The sequence below is a fragment of the Delphinapterus leucas genome, chromosome 12 (genome assembly GCF_059928025.1).
Source record: "Delphinapterus leucas isolate spDelLeu-1000000601 "Yukka" chromosome 12, BTC_Dleu_Yukka2, whole genome shotgun sequence".
Classification (NCBI taxonomy): Eukaryota; Metazoa; Chordata; class Mammalia; order Artiodactyla; family Monodontidae; genus Delphinapterus; species Delphinapterus leucas.
The window spans coordinates 35,951,396-35,976,385 of NC_143140.1; the positions used below are offsets into that span (position 1 = coordinate 35,951,396).

The window sequence follows — 24,990 nt, forward strand, 5'->3', positions numbered from 1 at the left end:
GAAATAATATAAAAATAACAAGAAATAAAGGAGCACATAATAACATTTTCTTAGGAAACTATGGGATGTTTACAAAAATATTTCAAAAAAGATTTGGAATCATGGAAACATAGCAGGAATTATAGGAGTCCTCGCTAGACACCCTTACCAAGAAGGGCACAGGAGATGGCGTGCTGCTCGCAGGCCCAGGCCAGCTCCATGCCCTTGGTGGCGCATGGCCCCATCTCTAGTGGCCACCAGGTGCCGTGACACTCAACTGACAGGAGTCCACATCTTAGCCACACGGTTTGAAGCAATGACGTCCCCATTTGTGCAGTTAGTTCCATACGAGTGCGTTTATTTGGGAAATAATCATTTATACTCTTTGCTTATAGAACACTACTCAGTGTTCACAGCAGGGCCCCTTTCAAATAGAGCTGTAGACATTTATAAAATTTATATATACATCCAGGCCCACAACTTTTGAGCAATATACCAATTTCATAAAATGAGGATATTTTCTTTAATCTTGGTTGTTTTGCCCCAAAATATCACTCAATTTTCAAACTGCTAGGAAGACTGGTCTCCCCACTAGTAGCTCTGAATCCCACATACCAATCTCAAAAAGTGGGAAAGTCATTTAACTGAGATTCGAATTCCTCCTCTGCTAAATGGGGTGATACTGGTATCTATGGCATAGGACTGTAATGTTAACAATTGTAAACGCTTTTAAAGTGCATAGCACGGTGTCTGGCAAATAATCAGAACTCACATGAGGAACACACATGGCAGTAATCTGGCCTAGAAGGACATGGGCTTGGTAATCATGAAGGCTATCTCTCATTGAGCTTTTCCTCAGTTCTCTCAAAGTTATATATATGTAAATAACATTTTCCTCACATGTCAAGCAGCGTATGCGTTGAAAACCTATTTAAAATAATTTGAAAATAATCATCCAGTTCTCGTCATCAGCTTTAATAGCAGTTCATTTCCTGGGATCAATCAGAAGCTGATACAGAAAAGTATATTGGTTCTCCCGTGTGCACTGTCTCTATTTATAGTGGCTCTGAAGCAGGGCTGCAGGGGCAGAGCTCAGCATAGGAGCCCCTCCCAGGGGCTGCAGGCACGCACTCTTTGTTACTAGAAATGCCTCTGTCACGTCCTGAGATCAAATATATTTATGATTGTTTTCACTGACAGTTTAAAAATATCTTTAATTACAGAAAGACTTTTAAGTTCAACTCCCAAGTCTCTTAAACACACACACACACCTGCTGCTTTTATAGACAGATGAAATCACTCAATTACCTTTTTGGGGAAGTTAAAATAGAAAACAGTTTTCCAACTGTGAGGCACAGCACTTTCTTTTTCTTCCAAGAGGTGGCATGTTAATAGGAAAAGCTATTAAAAAGAGCTATTTCTGTTTGTACACAGAGAATAATCCCTGGTCATGTGATGTCACTGCAGATTGATTTCTCTCTCACTGTTCCTTTGAATATGTTATTTATTTTAAGAAACGATACAGAAAAAGGATATATAACAGGACGAAACATGTGCTCCCATGAGGGCTTTAAGAGAGATCTTATGTAAGTAAGTGCCAAAAATAATGATTCATCTTTCTGAATTTACAAATCCTACTTATCTGAGAAAGCAAAACAGAAGAATCAGAGAACAGATCCTCAGGGACCCTGCCCTCTCATGTGTACTCTTTCCCATATTTTTTTCCTCTTTTCTGATATTTATTTGCATGTGTACACATTCTCAAATCTCTCCCAGTTATTTCATTCCCAGACAAGCTTCTAGAAAGAGTAGTCAAAGCCCAGGGGCTCGGTTTGCCTCCTTCATGCTACAGTGCCTCTGCTTTCTGCCCTCTGGCTTTGTGCTCCTTGGAACACAAGGTTTGCATCAACCCCCTTGGTACTAAAGCCAATGGACATGCCCAAAGCCTTGTGTTTGAGCATGCTCAAAGACTATTTGAAAGTGTTTCTTCCCCTATGTTCCCCTCCCAAATTGCTGATGTCTCCTTCTCAATTTCTTTTAAGCCTCCCTTCCCTGTAAATATCGGTTTTCCTTCTTTCTTTCCTTTCTTTCCTTCCTTCCTTTATGTTCTACTCACTCTGCACACGGCTCTCACATGTAGAATTAATTAGTTCCCATAGTTTCAAATTCTACCTGGATACCCATGACTCCTGTGTGTAGCCCAACTTTTCTCCTGTAAATCCTCTTCAGTGGACAGACTGCTTGGATAGTCAGGACCTCAAACTCCACATTCCAGAATAGAGTTCAAGATCTTCCCACTCCCCAGTCTGAGCCTGCTCTGTGCTTCCCCGCTGTAAATAGATCAACCTGCAGTAACAATAGCAGCTGACATTTATTCAACACTCGGTCTGCACCAGGCAGTGTGCTAAGTGCTCCACATGTGCTCTTGCATGTAATCTTCCCCACAACTCCAAGAAAAGGTACTCCTATTATATCCATTTTACAGAGGGGGAACGGGAAGCATAGAATCTTTGCAGAATCTTGTCAAGGTCAAACATGGAGAGTGATGGGGATGAACCTAGAGTCTGTCACACAGAGTGAAGTAAGTCAGAAAGAGAAAAAGAAATATCGAATATCAAAGCATGTATATGGAATCTAGAAAAATGGTACTGATGAACCTATTTGCAGGGCAGGAAAAGAGATGCAGACATAAAGAACAGACTTGTGGACACAAGGGGGGAAGGGGAGGGTGGGACGAATTGAGAGAGTAGCATTGACACATATACCCTACCATGTGTAAAACAGTTAGTGGGAAGCTGCTGTATGGCACAGGGAGCTCAGCTTGGTGCTCTGTGGTGACCTAGATGGGTGGGATGGGGGGGTGTGGCAGGGAGGCTCAGGAGGGAGGGGAGATATGTATACATGTAGCTGATTCACTTTGTTCTACAGCAGAAACTAACACAACATGATACTCCAATTAAAAATAAATAAATAAAAATATTCTCAAAGAAAAAAGAAGTGAAACATGGAGCGACAGCCACAGATGGAAGGACTCCAGGTACAGGGTCTGAACCACTTAGTGGTACTACCTCTCCTCCATCTCCCACCCTCTTGTGGTTGGTAGTGCAGCTCTGTTGGGTCTAACTCTAATATTTCTTGAGCTGATGCTCTCTTCTTTAGCCTTGGTTTAGTCTTCATTATCTGTCACGTGATTACCATAAAAGCCTCTTTCATTTTTGTTATAGCTGCTGATTCTTGCCCTTTCAGCTCTCCTCTCCATGTGGGAGTCATCTCCACACTACCAATCTGATCACATTCAACTACAAACTCCTTGCCACAATATACAAGGCCCTTCAAGAGGACTCCTGTCTACCTTCCCAGTCTCATCTTTCTTTTTTGTCATTTCAAATGTTTTAATCATACCAATACATGCATCTAGCTTGACAAAAATCTATTCGATTGAACTATATGAAGTTGCTGATGTTCAACCAATTCTAGTATACAAAAGTGGCAATTTCATTTTCAACCTATTATTACTGAAACCTGTAATGGAAAACTGTAGTTCCTTGCTTTGTCCCTCCCTAGCTCCAGGCCTCCTCCCCAAAGACAACCACTCTTCATCCTTTCAGTTGATTCTTCTGGATGTTAACTCCATATTTCTCATCACACACTAAAATAGTGTTAGGTTTGGCTCTTCAAAGCTCAAAGCAGCCCCTCAAATAAGTGCAAAGGGAGTTTTGTTTGCTTGCTTTTCTCTCACTTAAAAGGTTTGCAGTATAGGGACCCAGAATCTTCCCAGCTCACATTCCACCACCATTAGAATATGGCCTTTGTTCTCCTGGTCTGAGGTAGAGTCCATGTTTCAGGAAGCAAGAGGGAGAAAGAAGCAAAGAGGGAGCAAAGGGCACATGAGGGCACGTGAGCATATTCTCCCTTATGAGACATTCCAGGTGGCTGTCGCTTAAAATGTGTCTATACATCTCCTTAAACAAAACGTCATCCAAGCCACAGTGAGGATGGAGACGTAGGGCTTGCACTGGCCAGTCATGTGTCAACTCTTCCTATTGAAGAAGGGCAGACAGGCTACTGGGTGACAACTAGAAGTCTCTGCTACATATGCTCATACTTCTATATCTAGATTTATGGCAGTTTACACATTATGTCAACAGTTTATATATTACTGATTTCCATATATGATATATGTGCATTTTCTTATACCTCCACTTCCCCTCTCCTATTATTTGAATATAGTTAAAAGCTACTAGTTGAATCAATTCATTAATATGATTTAGGAAATATAATTTTCTATACAGAAAAGGATTATCAAGACTTTATTTCCTATCTTATGGAGTTTATTATTGTGACAATTTTTTCTTACATAATTTCCATGTAAATATCTTTAATACTTTATCTCTAATTTGCTATCTACAATTTCATGCAACCTACTGGGTCTACTTTTTTTTTTTCTGGATTGCTCCATCATTAAGGCCTCCATTTCTCCTACTCCAAACAAGACTGGTTGTTCTTTCAGCTTGCTGAACAGCTTTTATCCTGGCACATCTCCTTGTTACTCTCCTTTGTTAGAGACATGGTTTCCTAGATTCTATATTTTCCTCTTTCTTGATGTATTCCCTCATTTTGCTGGAACACATCCTCCACTAATAGCTTAAGAAAGTTTGCATAGAAGGCAAACCTTCTGAATAGGTCTTCATCTTCCCTACTTTTCGTTGGCAGTACGAGTAAAAGTTCTCAGAAAGATAGATGGAGATAGATGATAGCTAACAAGTAGGTAGACAGACTTTCCTTCCGAATTTTGAAAGCCATCTTCTTTTGTCTTGTTGTTTCCAGACTTGAGATATCTGATTCTATGCTGATACCCAGTCCTTTACATGTGGTCTTTTCTAATACTTAGGAGATATTTATATCAGTGTTCTGAAATTTTCTTTATCTGTGCTCTGAAATTTCATTATGAAGTGTCCTAGCGTGAGTCATTTTCATTCTTGGTAGTGGCGAATTGGTAAATCCTTTAAATCTGGATATTCATATTTCTCAATTATAAAATACATTCTTGTATTTCATGTGTTATCATTTCCTTCCTGCCATTTTCACTCTATTTTTTAAATTTAATTTTTATTGTTTATTGGAGTACAGTTGATTTACAATGTTGTGTTAGTTTCAGGCGTACAGCCAATTACGCACCTATATAAACACACACTTAAAATATCAATAGGCCCATGGCCTTTGCAACAGCCTGAGGTGTTGCCTGCTGCACAGGAGGTGAGCACAGGCTCCTGGTACCTGCCCACTGGCTCAGCCAGAGCCAGAGCAGGAACCACACCCCCACAGCCAGATTTAGTACCTTGGGAAGATGGAGCACATTCTCACATTCAGGACGGAGGACAAACCAGTTCTGAGAAGATTTACCATGGTTATCAAGACATCCACACATGCTGAAGAACTGTCTTCCAATAGAGTAAATCCGACTATGCCAATGAATCCCAAAACCTTTTTGGACAGTCTTGGATTCCCCACCAGAAGGAGGTCGGGAACAAGCTTTTCAGTAGAAGCACTGGGACGAAATGCAAAGAGATGAACCAAATTATTCAGGTCAAGAAGCAGACCAACTGCCAAAGGTTACTGTGGTAATCAGAACCAACCCCAATGAGAAAAGAATCATTAGGTGGGTTTAGAATTCCCCCCCAAAAAAACGCTCCCTTTGTTGGCACTGGTGGCATGCCAGTAGCCGGTTCTTTGGTGAACAGTGAACATCAGCAGGTGACAGGAGACGTGCATCCCAAGGGACCTTTCAGCATCACTTACACGCTCCCACGCATCACAGACCTGAAGACAAGAGACTTTGAACAAAGTTTGGAGAGGCTCGTGGCTACTTAAATCACACTGAACCATTGAAAGATAATCAGACCTTTCCTTAACTTTACAGTCTTCAAAAAAATTGAGATAATTGGGCTTCCCTGGTGGCGCAGTGGTTGAGAATCTGCCTGCTGATGCAGGGGGCACGGGTTCGAGCCCTGGTCTGGGAAGATCCCACATGCCGCGGAGCAACCAAGCCCGTGAGCCACAACTACTGAGCCTGCGCATCTGGAGACTGTGCTCCGCAACAAGAGAGGCCGCAACAGTGAGAGGCCCGCGCACCGCGATGAAGAGTGGCCCATGATCGCCCCAACTAGAGAAAGCCCTCACGCAGAAAGACCCAACACAGCCAAACATTAATTAATTAATTAATTTTTTAAAAACTGAGCTAAAACTCAAGCCCTCTTTAAAAAAGAAAATTGAGGTAATTAATGACTTGGAAGCTAAAGATTGAAGACGACAATCCTCATTTGACTATTAAAATAGAAACGGCTATCTGAAATACCTTCGAATGAGTTCTATTTCAAGGATATGGTCAGTCTTTAGAAGGTGGTCTGGATGCCCAGGTGAAAGTTTTTGCTTTTGCTCTAAATAAAAAGGAAATTTTGATACATCAAAGGCCATCCATATCCTATCAGTTACTATGTATCATTAAGCACAGCTGCTTTTGGGGGTAATTGCTTTTGTAAAAAAGGCCAGTTCTTTCAGAAAAAAAGTTCCTGAGCTTAGTTAACACTTTAAGGATGTGTGAAAACTCTAAGAATATGAATAAGATCAGATTAAAAGTTTATAGACCTTAGAAAACCATGTGGATACATCTGTATAAAGAATGTCAGTGAATTTCAAGTATTAATTAAACTATCACTATTTCAGTATGTAAAATCAATAATATATAATGTGGTTATGGTCATTTGAAATTATATTTTTATACCACTATAAATATAATAAAGCAGTAAACTGTGTTCAAAAGAAATCAACAAAATTCCTTCACTTTAGTATACAGAATAATAAAAGGAAATTACTTATAATTAAGGAGGCTATATGTCAATATATAAATCCTTGAACAGGACAAAATTTGAATTACTCAGATATTTGCAATGAAGAATTACATTGAATGTATTGGCTCCTAATGCTGACACTTACAGGTGTGTGATGTAAGAGCCTCTAATACCACAAATATCTTTTCCATCAGTGACCTGACCTTCCAAAATGATGAACAACTGAACAAAATGGATTTAGGTTCTAGACCCATAACTACAAAGACAAATCTTTCACCTATTGTCTCTGGGTAACTTTTTTCCTCACATTTTAAGTTCTTTGAAATTAGGAAACTTATTTTATAGTCAAGGGCTTCTTACAGTCTCTTTCAACCAGGTGGCAGTCAAGATCAGAAACTTGGTCAGCTGCTCATCGTGTCATCAGTTCAACTGCATTATCTGCTTTGTAGGTATTACCTGTGTTGAGTTTAATTACCATATAAAATGTCCTTTTAAAAGATCATGTATGATTCAACATTGAAATAAATAGCTATTCAAAGGCATGGAAAGCTGTGTAGCTGGGCATAATTTTGAAATTTTAGAATATTAATAATTGGAAGAATGATCATATTCAATTTTTTTCCAAAGGAATGTCTAAATTGCTTCCTCCTTTAAGAAAGCAGCACACATTCCTTATTTAAGGAAGGTAGACACCATCAGAAGATGTTGGCTTATGTTTTCTTAATGAATCATGTGCGAGATTTCCTACCACGTGTCACCCAATGCAACAGATCTCAGGAGAATTTGTAGATCCCTCAGAGTTGATAAAAGAAATGTCAAAGCTACAAGAGCTATGGAGACTGATCTATGTTTCAAACAGAACTAGAGTAAAGGCATGTGTCACAACTTATAGCATTTCTCCCTTCTCAGTTATAATCATTTATCTTAAAAATCAGTGGTATCTTACATCGAATGAAATATGGTATGTGAAAGTATGGCAAAATATTTCAAAATCCTATGGAACCTTGGACAATTCTTCACTGTGAAGGACTATCCTACAGATTGAAAGATGTCTAGAATTGTTGGCTCCTGACCACTAAATATGCTGTGACCAAAAAAAAAAAAAAGTCTCATAAATTGCAAAACACCACTGGGAAAGGAGGTGGGAGGTGGGTACTACTGTTGGGAATTGTGGCCTTAGAGCTTATTCCAGGAACTAGTACATAATAGGTGTTCGATACTTGCTTTTCAAAAGATGATTGATGAGCGACTAAACTTTAGAATTTCCCAGTAGGTTGACTATTACCAGCTCAGCCATTGATCCTTGGTCAAGAATTGATCATTTGATTATTCTTACTGTAGACTGTAGTTCTCTTATGCAAAATTTTTACCCTCCATTCAGTAGAGCATTGCTTAAGCAACTGCGGTCATAGCATTATTTATTTATTCCTCAGACATACATTCGACAAATACTTATTAACAATCTACCAAGAGTCAGACCTTGTACTAAGCACTGTGAAAACAGTGTAAAATAAAGTGTATATAGATACTGCCCTTACTTAACTTACACTGTCATAGGCATAAAATTAAATAAGCAATAACAATAAAATGAAATAAGTACCCTGAAGGTGGTCAGGGGATAAAATAACATTCATTTGGGTTTTGGTCACACTAATTCATTTTGCCAGTGATAGGTACATTCTCATCTAGGATACAAATATCATTGTCACTTCAGTATCTCTGGAGGCTACCATAAAAACTCCATTTCTGTGCAATTCTTTTGGCTTGTAGAGAAAAGGATCAGCAGAATAAATGTGGGAATGGTATTTTTTTCACTCCGATAAGAATACGGTATGAATTACAAATATTAAAATGAAAATTCTCTATACTTCTTTTTCACTCCTCATTTATTTTCTCAAGAGCTCTACAATTTAAGGCTCAAAATTCGGTCTCAGGGGCTTTCCTGGTGGCGCAGTGGTTGGGAATCAGCCTCCCAATACAGGGGATTCAGGTTCGAACCCTGGTCCAGGAAAATCCCACATGCTGCCGAGCAACTAAGCCCGTGCGCCACAACTACTGAGTCTGCGCTCTAGAGCCTCTGAGCCACATCTACTGATCCCACGTGCCACAACTCCTGAAGCCCGCGCACCTAGATCCCATGCTCCGCAACAAGAGAAGCCACCACAATGAGAAGCCCATACACCACAACAAAGAGTAGCCCCCGTTCAGCACAGCTAGAGAAAGCCCACGCACAGCAACAAAGACGCAACGCAGCCAAAAATAATAATAATAATTCAGTCTCAAAATGGAACCAGCAGTGCTCAGAAAGATGGCTCTATGGGCTGTCCAGCAAAACAGGTCCTGAACATGCTTCACATTGAACATGGACAAGTTACACATGTCATCCACTGTGTCAAACATAATTTAAAGTGGAACAATGGTCCAAACTCATTTCCACAGTTTAATGAGCAACTTGACAATATAATCCCTACTCAATATTTTTATCAGATATATTTGAATGTACTTTTTTTAAAGTATGTTACTAAAGTTACTGAATTGCAAAAAAGAAACTATTTTACACATTACAATCAATTTTTAAAAGTAGATTTTCTCTTTCTTATACCAACACACACATCTATCCCAGACTCCAGCATTTTTGAAAGAAAAAATAGAAGATGACTAGGCATCAGAAATAGAAATTAAGTAAATAAGTGAAGTAGGCTTGCCTTAAGGTTGAATTATTATTGTGGCTGAAGAGATTATACTAAAAAATCAGCAAGATCTACTTTTAATGTTATTATATTTTCCTCATTATATAAAAATGTTTTTCTTCTAACAAAATGGTAGAAAATATACTTATCAAAAATAAAGCCCTGGGCCAAAAGGCATAATTACCAAATACTTCAATGATCTCAGGTGTATTTCTTTTTAAATAGTCAAATGCACCCCTTTAAGATACTTAGAAGATCCCTGAGAAATACATCTCTAATATAGCTGAAAATATTCTTCTATTCTGAAATATAGTGAATTAAATATTCTGCATCTTAATCACTAGATTATTTTATACATTTTAATTTTATCTATTTTATACATTTTTATTAAATTTCAGAATAATTCTGACCACTGAAATATTTTCATGTTGATATTTGAGCATTAATAGAAGGGATTTTTCCCCCTGTATCCACTTTCTTTTTATCACCCTCCTGCACCACCCCAAATCTTTCACATTTCTGAGTCCTAAAGATGAGAGGTTCACTGCTTGTCAGGGTATTAACAAGATCATCTAAAATAAACCTAGTTGGTAGCACTTACAGATAAAAACAGCATCATGAATATGGATATGGAAATAGTCAAGTTTGAAACCTTAGAAATTCATGACTGCTACAGTTAAATCTGAAACCTAAAAAAAGAAGTTTAGTATTTCGCTGCTTCTGTCTTTTAAGGAGCTAAATTCTCTCCACTTCTGCTATAGTAACATTTCTCATACATTTTAAAATGACAGTTGAAAAATCCCAACAGATGAAAACCTGACCTATTGCCATAAAATGCACAAACACTGGTGCATCTGTGTATTCTCAGTATTAAAAGCTTGTGACAGGGGTCATTTAAAAGGGTTTTTTTCTCCTCCTCTTTACTATTTGACTGGCAAAACAGGTAACTGGAAATGTGGTTCTGACGCTTATTATTATTATAGACACCTCTTCTAATCCCAGTGGAAAATGAGGATATCCTACGAGGTACTTTCACAGGTATGGAGTCATAATAAACTTCCAAACTCTCATTTCACAGATAAAGAAACAGAGAGCCAAAGGAATCAATATAACTGCCCAATTAAGAAAAAACACAACAAACTGCTGGCTAACTATTAATAAAACCTGACTTGACTTAACCTCTCATTAGGTTACAAATTTTGGCTTGATTACAGCAGGATAATATCAATACTGTGTAATCCAAACATGCCAAAGACAAGACGATTCACTAGAAAACTAAAAAATATTTCCATTTCTCAAATTCCATAAAGTGTGCTCTACATGATCACTATTTTAAGGGTACAATTTTTATACATAAGAAAGATGACTGGAAAATTGAGTGGTTGAATCATGAATTTTTTTTCCCTTTCTACATAAAAGTTAAAGCTCTTCTTATGAATCACAGAGCAATCTATGCTCTTTTTCAGCAAGAACTGGATTTAGTTATTTCAATTTCAAGCTGCTTATCTATGCCAGTTGAGGTCTGCCTTAAGCCCTTATCTTCTTGCCTCTCAGAACCATACCCACCTGTCTTTTCCCTGCTTTATGACACTGGATCTGAACTCCAAACAACTTTTGTTCTTTGCCAGCTGCCTTGATGTTAGGCACTACCAAAAGTGGGTGTTAGAGGGAGAAGACAAGATTAAAGGAGAGGACTTCCCTGGTGGCGCGGTGGTTAAGAATCCACCTGCCGATGCAGGGGACACGGGTTCAAGCCCTGGTCCCATGTCCCTGGTCACATGCCGCAGAGCAACTAAGCCCATGCGCCACAACTACTGAGCCTGTGCTCTAGAGCTCACGAACCACAACTACTGAAGCCTGCACACCTAGAGCCCGTGCTCCGCAAAAAGAGAAGCCACCACAATGAGAAGTCCGTGCACTGCAACATAGAGTAGCCCCTACTCGCTGCAACTAGAGAAAGCCCACACACAGCAACGAAGACCCAACACAGCCAAAATTAAATTACAAAAAAAAAGACTATCGGAGAAAGACTTTTTTCCAGCAGTATAACCCAGGATTTCCAGAAATTAACTCTTTGGTCCTCAGACTGTGACTTGAGTTGAGCTTGTCACTTACTTTATGTAAGAACTCAAGTGGACTCAAAATCTATTGTTTTATCAGTCAGTGTTGTTTGTCATCACTGCTACTATAGTGTCACTCTTCTAACTGGACGATGACATTATCTTTAAGTCAATGTTTTAGCAAACATTTCTGCAATTCATGTTTGGTACCTGTCAGAATCTGGTCAGGAGACAGAGACTATACCAGTAATTTGAACTGGAAAAATTCAATTGTTAACTAAAACTGAATGTGAAATTTAATAGGTGGGTTGCAAAATTACAAAGTTTATTTGGAGCCTTGCCAAGTTTCTCAAACAAAATTTAGGGCACTGTTTGGCAAGGAATGGGGCCTTGAAACTGAGAATAAGAATATCTGACTTTACTCAGACAAAACTGAGAATCTTCAAACCCTGAGTCAATCTTAGCCTTCATCAAGAAAATGTGCTTGCTCTCCCTTGTAAGAAGAATATCCTTCACCTGCTTGTAAATCCTATAACAACCTCACCTTAGACAGATGCTTTACTAGAGGATGCCCGTTCTGCTCAAGATGCACTCCAACCATTCCTTTGCCACTAGAGCCATAACTAAGGTCAAATCTGAACTTACTTCAGGGGGTCAAAAAGAAGCATGATTAAAGAGGAAGTAGTTTAAACACCAAAAGAATTGTAATATTTTGCTAATGTATATTGGAGACTCCTGGGGAATATGTTTATGAACAGATTTTAAAGTTGTTGTATTAAGGAGGACAGATTATACTATACTATTTATACTATACTATACCAGTCTGAATTCTTTTTACATGGGTGCACTTACTAGAGATATTGAAATTAATGTTAGTCTGTACAGCTAGGATGTGTTCTAACAGTGCAATTGGTTGGCCAAAACTTGCACTTCACGGTGGCATATGCTTAATGAAGTTGAAATGCCAGTGTTTCCCTGGCACTAATGTAGAGAAAGAAATACAAAGATTTAGGAAGACTTTAAATGGATTTATCCTGTATAATCTACACACAGACACATACCAACTATATCTGTGAGAAGACCCAGAAGACACTCCCTTCACTAGGGCATTGAGAAATATATTGATGAGGATAACCTCAAAAATACCTGTTTGTTCTCATCTTCTAGACAGTAATGACCTTTGGGATACTGCCATTGAGATGGGTTCCCCCATTACACTGAAGACTTCAAAACAGCAGAAACGAAATTTTAGCACTTTGGTGCCAAGGACAAGGTGGATATTTTAAATAAAAAGGACTCAGGCACCTCGTGATGGTCAGAACAGTTTGATTTATAGGGATGTCTGGTGAGCTAATAGAGTGTCTCTGAGAATGAAATATATTGACAGCCTGCTAGAATATTACTTGATTTATAAACAGATCCTGATTTTCATAGCCAAAAGCCTGCCACAGTGGTCACTGCCTCTCACTCAGTTTCAACATGGCAAAGGGTATGGCTATAGGAAGGGGTGAAAAACTGGGAACAATAATGCCAGATACCATAAGATTCTTAGCTGTATGAGGAGAGAGGGATAACATTCCCAACTCACTCCTATGCCTTAGTGTCTAATTCCAATAATCCATTAAACCCAAATTCATTAATAAACACTCTCAGGGCAGTCTAAGTATCTGTGATCACTTACAACCATGATGATCTCAGCTTCTAAATTTTTGACGTTTTGAACTATGCACTTAAGTGAATATATACTAATTATCATGTATGTTTAGAATATATGTGTTCTACTGAGGGAGATTCTTCAGGATATGTAGTCCACCATATTAACAAACATAAATTAGTCAATTTTCTTCTGGCAGAATCCAGAATTCCTTCTGGATTCTTTTTTTTCTTACTAAACTATATCCTTTAGTAGCTCTTTTAAAAGAGTTAGAAAGGACTGGTAGCCTCTCTTAGTCTTTCTCCGAGTATATTTTTATTGTGACCTCACTCTTAAATTGTAGTTTACCTGGGTATAGAATTTCTTATTAAAAGCGTTTTTTTCTATCAGTAATTCAAAGATATCATATTATTGTATTCAAGTAACTATTTCTGAATAAGAAATTTCCTATCTAATTGTTGTTCTTTGTACATAGAGTATCTTTCCCGGCTGGTAAGTTTTAAGATATTTTCCCTCTGGTATGCTCTATTTTATTCTCAGCCATTTTAATAATGGCTGAGAATTTTCTAAAATTAATGACAGACACAAAATTACAGATTCAGAAATCTCAGAGAACACCAAGTAGGATAAACAAAAAAAATCTACACCTATGCATATCATATTCCAGCTTCAGAAAACCAAAGGCAAAGAGGAAGTTTTGAAAATCTCAGAGGAAACAAAACTACCTAACATACAGAGGAGCAAGGATAAGAACGTCCTCATACTTCTCTTCAGAAACCATGTATGCAAGAAAAGAGCGAAGTGAAATAGTTAGTGTTGAGGAAAACAAAAAATCACTAACCTAGAAAATTGTATCCAGCAAAATTATACTTCAAAAATGAAGGAGAAATAAAGACTTCTCAGACAAGTAAATTTATTCTTGTGTTGCTGTTGTTGACAGTAGACCTGCCTTGCACGAATGTTAAAAGAAAGTTCTTCAGAGAAAAAGGAAATGACATAGGTCAGAAACTCAGACCTGCATAAAGAATCAGATAAGGAATAAGGAAAGGTGAAATAAGACTTTTATTTTTCATTTTTAATTGACCTAATAAAAAGTTTGTTCAAAATAACGATAGCAATTATGTATGCAGTGATTATAGCTTATGGCTAAGTGAAATGAATGACAGCTGTTGTAAGGAACGGCAAGGAGTCATTGGGAATACTCTGCTGTAAGGTACACACACTACCCATAAAGCATAATACAGTGTTATTTGAAAGCAGATTTATCTTAGTTTTAAATGTATATTGCAAATTCTAAGCCAATACCTAAAAAAAAATTTTAAACAAGTATAATTTATATGCTAAGAAGAAAGAAAAAAGAATCATATGAAACATTCAATTAAAACTGGAGAAGGAGCAAGGGCAACGGCTGGACTGCACCCCACAGACCTGCAAGCCTTGTACTTGCCCAGCTTCAAGGCCAAAGAAAGAGCCCAGAGTCAGCAACAGAGACATCAGTGGTTTAACGGAAGAGGGGAGCTTACAGGTCTGAAGCAAGGTCCTACAGCCAACACTGCACTGTGTGCAGCAGACGGTAGACATGACGTGGGGGGCAGTCTTTGCTTCCAGAGGGAAGGGGAAGGTTACCAGTTTATAGAAGGAATTGACATCAGGTTGGCTCATCGGTTACCAGGGAAACTAGCAGGCCCCTCACTGCCCCTTTGATAAATTATCCTGGGGGAGATGTTCTGATCTAAAGATGAGAACAATCATAAGCTGAGGCAGGGGTGGGAGGAGTATTTAGGAAGGTCAGTCAAGTGAGTAGGGTGTAGGTGAAGCAGGCACTGGTCAAGCAGGGGACGTACAGAGAGCACGAGAACAGCCATCTTGGGTGGCCTGATCATATACTCCACCCCTACACACCCTGCAGAACCCTTATAATCTTGGTTCATTCCTCTTCCACAAGATCCCTATGGTCATGTATGTAGGGGGGCACTATAACCACATGTCACAAATACAATAAAAGACAGCAGTAGTCAAAGAGTATCAAGAATGAGATACCTAGTATGCTCAGAGCAGTCATTTGTGGGCAAATTTTAGAGCCAAGCACTTACCAGGTCAATGGAGAGGGAGTCAATGATAGCAGTACCCTGTCCAGTTATAAGGAAGGTAAGGCCACACCTGGTTTCACAAACCCAGAGCCACCCCCATGGGGAGGGGAAGGCCCTGGCTCTAAGAGAAATATTTTGGTGGCCTAACCAGGAGTCAGCAGTCACAGTACAGGTCTGCCACCCCATGTTATGTTGGGTGCCATTACTGGTGGACCCATGAGGTCTTTCCAACCAAAAAAATGTTAATCCCACTAGTTGGACTTGTGTGTCCAGAAGCCAGCTGATTCCCTCGACACAGCATAGCCCAGGGGGGCGCATGGGCAGTCTCCCTGGCAAAGAGTAGGATATGCTGTATGGTAACATTTACCAACAGGCATCCTTCTGAGGTACTGGCACGTGTGACAGGAAGATGTAAGCATCTTTCTCCCCATTGTCAGTCATCCCCACATGGTTGCATTAGCCTGGTCAATTTTTCATGAAAGTCAAGAGAAAGATGACAATAGCAACTCACTGTAGACCCAGCAGTTAGACTCATTTCACAGTGAGCCCATTGTTGCTGCTCAGGCTAGGGACGAAATGTAAGACATCTAACAGGCACGACACAGGCGAGATCATGACCGTTAAGCAAAACACAAGCAGTAACAGCATTCTGAGATACCACACCCTGAACAAGCTCAGAGGTATATTGATGGGGAAACGTTTTAGAGGCTATACGTTTTATCATTTATACCAAATTGTTACACGACCGTTGTGTCTGTGCTTTTAGCAGCAGATTTAAAGCAAGCAGTGTTACACACCATGAGTAGTTATACTCTGTGACAACTTCACTAGAGAATTCTCTTTCTATCCTGAACATCAGGGCAAAAGTATGGCTAACACAATAACTTTCATAAATACAGACCTCAATTAGCAGAACTAGAATTTAATATCCACTGAAACATAATATTTTTCTCCCTCAAATTACCCTCATCTCCACCAAACACAGCTAAATCATGACTAATTTGTTTGCAAATTAAGTCTGGTCAATAGACCACATAGTTTCTTCCAAACTGGCTGTGGTGGAACAGTCCTCAGAAGGAGTCTCAGACTGAATTCCCAAAAGGCCTCTCAAGGCCAGGAAACCCATGTCAAAGGCGTGCCATCAGACTCCGCCTTGGTGGATTTCTCTCTTCTAGAGGTCCCCAAAATACTGAGATTCCTGCACATGCCAGGAGACGGTCTTTCCTGTTCACCTGATATGGCTGCTTGGAACCCAAGAATCTCCAACTTCTGGAGGGACCAGGCAGAGAAAAAAGAAAAATGTTTCAATTCTACCCACAGGTGTAGTTTACCAAATTGCTGTAAGTCATAATTAACTCGAGGGGAAGGACTTCCCTAGACCTGCAAAGCACAGATCAAAACCAGAGAAAAACCAGAGAAAAACCAAAAGAATTATAAACATATTCACCAGTTCACTCAGTAAGCAATCCTTCTGTGAATTTTTAATGACGCCATTAGGTTTTCCATTAGGAGTCTTTAATTACTTTCTCTGTTCAGCAGTATAATCTGAAATTTATCAGAGGCCTATACTTGTCAGAGTCCTTCCTATGAATTTTCTTGAAGATGAAGCCCTTTTGCAATGACATCAGAATACAACAACTGTCTATAAATGATAAAAGACTTTAAAAGGTATGGTTAAACGTCTGATTACAATATAATAAACTTGGTTACAACAACTACAATTATGACTGATCATAATCTTAATTAACCCTTAAAAACCTTAATCTCTGGCAAAAAACAAGAACTAATTGTAAACTATTTGTCATACCAGCATTTCCTGATTGGAAAACTTATACTTTAGTCTTCCTCTCCTAAGAAGGCTTAGACCTGACCAGCAATTAATACTCCAATATTTTATCCTATTTGAAATGACACAGATAGTCAATGAATTCTCTTCATATATCTATATAGACACAGAGATGTCACAGTTTTCCTGCTAGAGTTTAAAAGTCCTCTTTTTTCTTCGCTCTCAGGGATCACAGGTGATTATAATTCCTGGGAGCCCAGGTAGATCATTTATATCTCAAAGGCGCAGGAAGAGAAATACCAATTTTTTTCTAGAAAACTAACTTCCTCTAAGGGAATATGTAACAACCAGTTTTAGAGTGTCAAAAGATTCCCATCTTGGCCATCTTCAAGGATTTTTTTTCAGTTTCTAAACAGCCAAGTCAGTTTAAATAAATAACAGTAACAGACAATAATACATATCATTCACTCACATTCACGTGCCTCACTTTCAGAGGAACAGGAATCAGCATTCAAGTTAACTTTTGCCTCAGCTGTTAGCTCAGCTTCTGTGGCCTTTCTTAACATAAAAAGCAATGGCCTGCCCACAGCTGTGGCCACTGCCTCATCGTCTAACTTCTTTTTTCCCCCCACCATAATGGCAGCCAATATCTCAGCAATGGCCTTGGGAGGGGGCGGGTAGTGTGGTCTGTAAGTTCTCTGTACTCTCTAGCAGCCGCGATTCGTCAACGACAGCCACCACAGGGCCCCATATACCCGTGGACGACCACTCCAGGATTACCCCCGGAACTTTTGGGCCCCGCATTAGTGGATGGCCACCTCAGGATTACACTCGTAACTTCCGGACTTCCATACATGAGCGGACGGCCCCGCAATCTTCCATTCCCTGTCCTTATTTCCCAACATCTCAGCGCTCACGGGAGTTTCCTCGGTCTCCTGGCTGACTAGGCCAATTGTTGGGCTGCAGCCCGCAGGCCTGCAAGCCCTATGCTTGCCCACCTTCAAGACCGAAGAGTGAACCCGGAGTCAGCGAGAGAAACATTAATGGTTTAATGCATGGGGGGAGCTTACATGTCTGGAGCGAGGTCCTGGAGCAACGCCCTCCCTCCTGTGCGGCAGACCGCGGGTAGGCCGAACATGGCGGCAGTCTTTGCTCCCAGGGCCGGTGGGAAGGTTACTTATCAGTTACAGGGGAATTGACGTCAGGTGGGCTCATCAGTTACCAGGGAAACTAATAGAGGGGCACGCCCCTCACCACCCCTTTGATAAGCTATTCTGGTGGAGATGTTCTGCTCCAAAGATTAGAACAATCACCAGCTGAGGCGGGGGTCGGGGTGGGAGGGCATGTACAAGGGAAGGTCAGTCATGTGACTGGTGTAGGTGAAGCAGGCGCTGGCTGAGCAAGGAATGTACAGACAGCAAGAGAACAGCCGTCTTGGGCGGCCTGAGCATACAGCAACTGATAGAAAAGTTACAAACATGCTAGATACTAAAAGAACTGTATCAATAATCACTTTAAATGTGAATGATCTAAATGCCAATTAAAGACAGAGACTGTAAGAGGGTAAACAAATAAAATTCAAGATTTAATATATGTTGTCTTCAAGAAATTCAATTTACGTATAAAGACACAGACTAAAAGTAAAGGATGAAAAACATAATGAAGAAAGATAATTTAATAATTGGTTGCACTGAATTTAAAGAGAAAAAGTGAACGAATTATATATTTACCCTTGGAGTACACAGCTGTAACCTTTCAGAATAAAAGTTGCTTACAAATGGAACTGGTAATTTAATTTGATAAGAAACACTATACTCTAAATTGGGGAAAATCTCTTATTTTTATGTTATAATAAATGAAAATGGGTAAGGGGCACACAAACCCATATTTATTTGGGAAAAAAAGACTAGTACACATTACAGTTTTAAAAATGAAAGTAAGCTATTTTGTATTAAAAATCCCAACTAAGAAGTACTAAATTGATCTTTTTTCTTGTTTTTTTGCTCTTTGACCATACTCTGGTAGTATTATGAATCTACTGAAATTTGGCTTTATTTTCCCTGAAATTTTAAGAATTCAGAAAGAATACATGTAAGCATTTTTTTCCATATTCCTCATGGCAAATGTGTTATCAAATTCCCATACAATAACTTGGTGTCCTTGCAGAAATTCATATTTGTCTTTAATGAAAGACTTTCTGTGTAAGTTCCCAATCTTACTTATGGAAATGTTTTACAACTACTTCTGGTCTGAATGTGAAGGACTTTCTTCATCATTTTCATCCCAAACCCAGACATATTTTCAGGAACCATCACCAAAAATCACAAAAAAGAATTTGATCTGGTACGTAAGTTTGTCAAACAATTCATTAAATCTACTCCATAGATTTTTAAAGATTTGGTGATTAAAAACTTCATGGTAATGAAAAATTTCTAATGCATGATAGCTACATTTGCAAACAGTTACTCTGGGGGATTTCATGGTTCAATATTTTATCTTCTTTGATATTCATCATAAAATTAATAAATTCCATTAATATTTATAATTTCCTTTGAGAAGAAAATACTACCTGAATAGTTGATTTTGTAGGCCAACAGTACACTGACAGCCTATAGTGAATAAAATGTGTACTTCCTCATCTTATAGACTCAAGAAACAATAATTGTCTTTGGAGGCAAACTACTATATTAAAAAAAGGCAAAAAATATCATAGATAGACCATGGATATCATCACATGTTCTGAGTGGCAATTTAGTTTTAGTAAGACAGTCGGAGAGACTTCCCAGGACTGTAAGGATAGGCCTCTGATTTCTTTCCACTATAGTTGGATATTCCCACCAGGCTCTGGGCCCTTGACTTCCAGCAGCCAATTGATGCTGCTTGCCAGCACTGTTGAGTATCCTGATCTGCCTTTACTTACCTACTACAACCCCCAGCACCCAGGTGCTCCCACTCAATTCCAAGACTCACACCTCCATCTCCCCCTTCTCCAGCTCAGAGAACCAATGAGGCAGCCGTGGCACAACACGGTGGGGACCCCACTTTCTGCTCGTTCTCTCCCCTCTTCCCTGCTGGAGTCACAGGAAGCCTTTTATTCCTGTGACCCGCTTATTTTATAGTTTCATTCAGATTATTGGATAACTTCAAGTCTCTCTGTGTGGTTCATTTCCTCGTCTTATTTGCTGTTGAATACTGAGAGCTCATCTTCCATAGAGCTAAAACATTTCTGGGTCTCTTTCACACATGTAAGGCAAATGGAATCTGCAATATAAACATGACTCTGAAGACCTGAGAGAAAGACAAGAAGCTGGGCGTGACCAGAGAGAAGTATGCATACATTTAAAGACAAAGCAAAAAAAATGGCTTGAGTAGTACAAACAACTTCTGTGGCCAAATGAGATTTCAAAAGATTAGTAGAGAGGGACTTCCCTGGTGATCCAGTGGCTAAGCCTCTGTGCTCACAATGCAGAGGGCCCGGGTTCGATTCCTGGTCAGGGGACAAGATCCCACATGCTGCAACTAAGAGTTTGCATGCCACAACTAAAAATCCCACGTGCCGCAACAAAGATCTTACACACAGCAACAAAGATTGCGAGTGCTGCAACTAAGACCCAGCACAGCCAGATAAATAAATAAATATTTTTTAAAAATAAAGATAATGGAGAGCATCTGGTGTAAAACTTAAAAGTCCCTGTTTACAAGTGAATAAATAGGAGTAATTTGAAAGCAATTTGAGGAAGTTTATGGCCCGAACACAGCTTGGTGAAAATTATTTTGGCAGCTGTGTCCAGACCAATTCTAGTGTGGAGTAGCTGGATGAATAAAGTCCAGCAAGAAGATGGCTGAAGTGTTCTAAATGAAATGTGGTGAGTGCCTAGACAATTTGATAGTAGGCAGAGGCACAGTCAGAGCACAGAGTAATTTTTCAACAAATATTTGTTGTGTGTCTGTAACATGCCAGGCTCTGTGCTCAGTGCCAGGAATAGAATGTTAGGCGAAAATAACCTTGGTCTCTACACTTACAAAGTTAAGTGAAAAGATAAATCGCATGAAAGAGTTCTTCCTTGAGAAACTTGTTTTATCTGAAGGACAACTTGGAGTTAACTAACAGCAGGTTGGAGGCGGAAAAAACATATGCGAATGATACTACTTGTCATCAGACTAAGTCTGTAAATATTTGGCTACATCACTATCACGTGTCCCACTACTTTCATAAGACCTCATCATTCATTTGTTCAGCAAATATTTATTGAACAGTTTACTCTTACCCATCACAGTTCCAGGTGATTGGGATACAATGAAAAAACATCCTAAAATATGGTGGAGGAGAGAGAAAAGTAAACTGACCATTTTAACACGTGGTGACAGTAGTGCTGTGTAGTTCCAGGAAACAAAAGGCATTAACAGTAGTAACCGTTGTAATTACAGAATAATAGTTATTATTACCAAGTTCTTGAAAATCATCATTTACAGAATTTTTGAAAATCATTTACAGTAGAATTTTAAATTGCATTAAACCCTTTCTACAGGAAAATGCAGTTGTAGGGATGCAAAAGATGATCCAAACATTACATGTTCCTTCCTTGCCATAGTTGGTGCCTGGGCACTGTCATCTCAGGCAGAAAGAGGCCCAGGTAGGGCTAGAAGTGTCAGCTCTTTGTTCCAGTTTTTGTGACTTCTGACTTCATTTCAAATAGAATAAAATCACATAATAAAACACCTTTTCATAAACAGCAGGCGAAAAAGTGAAGGAGGACTAAAAGCTAATGTAATGCCAACGCTACCCAAGGCACCAAATGTAAGCTGCTTATCCTCTGAGAGAAGCAGTTGTTTTGCCAGCAATATCCCTTGTCGTGGTGAGTGGACGTGCTGCATAACCACAGGACTTGTGAATGGTTGCAGGCAGCAGGCAGGAGGCTATTTCCCCAATCCACCCTCTGGAGCCCCACAGAGCTCAGAGTGGGAATTTTTGTATATTGACGACAATTACTTGGGTATCTTCCATCACCAAAATTGGATATGTATTGTCTCATGTTCTACTTATTTAGCAATAACACATTTAAGGTGCCAACTTCAGTCTTCTCAGGAAACTGTAGTGCTCATGGAATTCTGCCAACAGCCTAAGACGGTTCTGAAGGGCTTGGCTGAGAAAAGGAAACATCGGAGAGTAATTCGACCCAGCATGAAAGGTCACAGGAGTCAAGGTCTGTTGCCAAAATGCTGCTAGTGAGGATTAATTAATATCAATTGAGCAACCACAGAGGTGTGTGGCATTTGATCAAGACTGCCTTTCTTAGCCCTCCCCGACTAAAAAAAAAAAAAAAAATGTGCAGATTCAAGCTAGCAGGGCCAACAGACGTTCACCTCTGCGGCCACAATAAAATCGAAAAGGGCTGATGTGATTACAACGGTAAGCCCCTCTCTATTTTCAGGTAGACAAAGATCAGTTTTGCAGTCATTTATCTAAGACGGTTTTCCCCTCAGAAGAGAAAGAAACAAAATAAAATTTACTGAGTTCTACATATACGCCAGACCCTGAAGTGGTCTTTTTTTTTTTTTTTTTTTTTTTTTTGCGGTACGCAGGCCTCTCACTGTTGCGGCCTCTCCCGTTGCGGAGCACAGGCTCTGGACGCGCAGGCTCAGCGGCCATGGCTCACGGGCCCAGCCGCTCCGTGGCATGTGGGATCCTCCCGGACCGGGGCACGAACCCGTGTCCCCTGCATCGGCAGGTGGACTCCCAACCACTGCGCCACCAGGGAAGCCCCAGTCATATTTTTTTATATTTAATCATTTAGCCTTCAGAAGAACCCTGCAAAGTGTTATTATCCTCATTTTACAGATAAAGGAACTGTGTTAAGCATTGGCCAAAGACGTGTAACACACATGAATTCTCTACCTCCAAAACCAGCTCCCTCCCTACACTGCACGTGTCTTGCTGGATCTAAGCAATTCACTACTTGTGGCAGGAAACTCTGTATAATAATCGAAATATTGTCTATCACTGGAGGCCACTCTGACCCTGTTGACCACCTTGGTCTGGGCCACATCTCTTCCCCACATAAAACCCTAAGAATCATTAATTAGTGCTGAGTATTTGTTTAACTCTGATTGGCTGCTGAATTCCTGTAGTGTTAAGCCTACAGCATAAAATGGAGCACAAATCCATTGGTATGATGCTATGGTTACTGGAAGCAGACACGTACAGAACTCAGTTTTTGATGGGCAATGAAACAACTTTGAGTGCTTCTGTTTCTTGCATCTCTCTTACTCTAAGTTTGGCCCATCTAATGTGACACATCTTGTAGGACATGAAGGATTTTCCATTTTTTTCTTTGACTTCTGCAAAGACACAATTTCAAAACCCAGGGTTATGATTACACAGACACTTTGGAGGGTGTAATAGATATTCTGTGAGTTGTGTTCGATTTCTTGCATATATGTGTCTTTGAATGATGAAATATCCCAAGAACTCTGTTCTATTTGTTTTTATTTTGTTCTTATTTTAAATTTTTATCTGCTTTCCTCCAAGGAGATCAATGCTTTGGATTGTAGAGAGATTGGGCACTCAATAAAAAAGCATGTAGTGAACTCCTACATTTACTCTTTCATTTTTGCAACCTAGTGATTTCATATCCTACCTATCACACCTGACTGTTTTCTGCACTCTTAGTTACTGGATATTACGGTCAGGTCAGCCTATCATTTTCCAGGATTTGAATTTCCTTCATTAGTCTATAAACCAGAGGACTCTCAAATCTAACCATGCTCCTGAGACTGCAGTGACATCAGGCATTAATTCTGTGCGCAGATGCAGACTACTGTGCCTGCTTTGTAGACGTTACATTGCACCTGGTCATGGGCTCTGTGAACTGGGTCATTTGTTCACTTTATTTACAGAGCAGCCAACAGAATAACGACACTAATTAGAAAGTTATGGCTGCACAGGGACTCCAAGAGCGATGAGGACCTGAATGATGGGAGAAGAAACCTAGGAAAGAGATTGACAAAGGAGAGGAAACAGCTTGACTTCCAGATGGCATGGACATTGATACCCTAGGTACATGTAAGCTAGTGGTCATATATAACTCCTGCTCTGTGTGCAACATTGCATGTGTACAACATTCCAATGTACATTCTGGGATATGCACCGTATTGGGCACATTCCTCATAATGTGTGATTTATTTCATACAAAAGTTTAAGGCATTTCCCAGCTGAGGTAGAGTGTGTTTAGATGAGGTACATAACTTTCCCCAACTTACATGGCTTGAGAATCAAGACTTAAACCCTGGTCTGTTCAGGTCCAAGGCTGAAGCTCTTGCCGTGATCTGTTTGTGCTACCTGGTGTTTACTGGGAGAAAATCTACTGATGCTTCTGTACAGCCTCTTTCCTGTTTTTCAAATTTACTTCATTTATATTTATATTCAATCAGGGATTTTATTTTATATTTTCAGGGTTTATTTCTCTCTTATCCTTAAACAATCTAATTCACTCTCCCGGCATCAACAATCACCTGTACAATCAAATAACTTGCAAATTTCTGTCATCCTGATTCCCCTCACAAGTTCCAGAAGTATATTTGTAACTGCTTGTCCTAATCCTTCCCCTAAATATTAAACTGGAATCTCAAATACAACACACCCTAATATATATTCATAAAAACTTAAGATGTGGAATGGACATTAGAGTTTACTTATAATAAAAATAGTAAATTCATATATAGGACTTTTTGTTCTAAGTGCTTCATGCATTAACCCATTTAATTCTGCAAACAAATACATAATGCAGATACTATTATTTCCATTTTACAGATGAGGAAACTGAGGCACACAGCAGTTAAGTAAATGGCCCAAACCACATGGATAATAAATGGGATAAAAGAAT

At 39.5% G+C, this 24,990-nt stretch overlaps 1 pseudogene; it reads right to left on the minus strand.

Moving 5' to 3' along the window:
- Positions 1–17,910: 17,910 nt before the first annotated feature.
- Positions 17,911–24,990, minus strand: part of LOC149747861 (uncharacterized) — a 174,601-nt pseudogene continuing 167,521 nt past the window's right edge.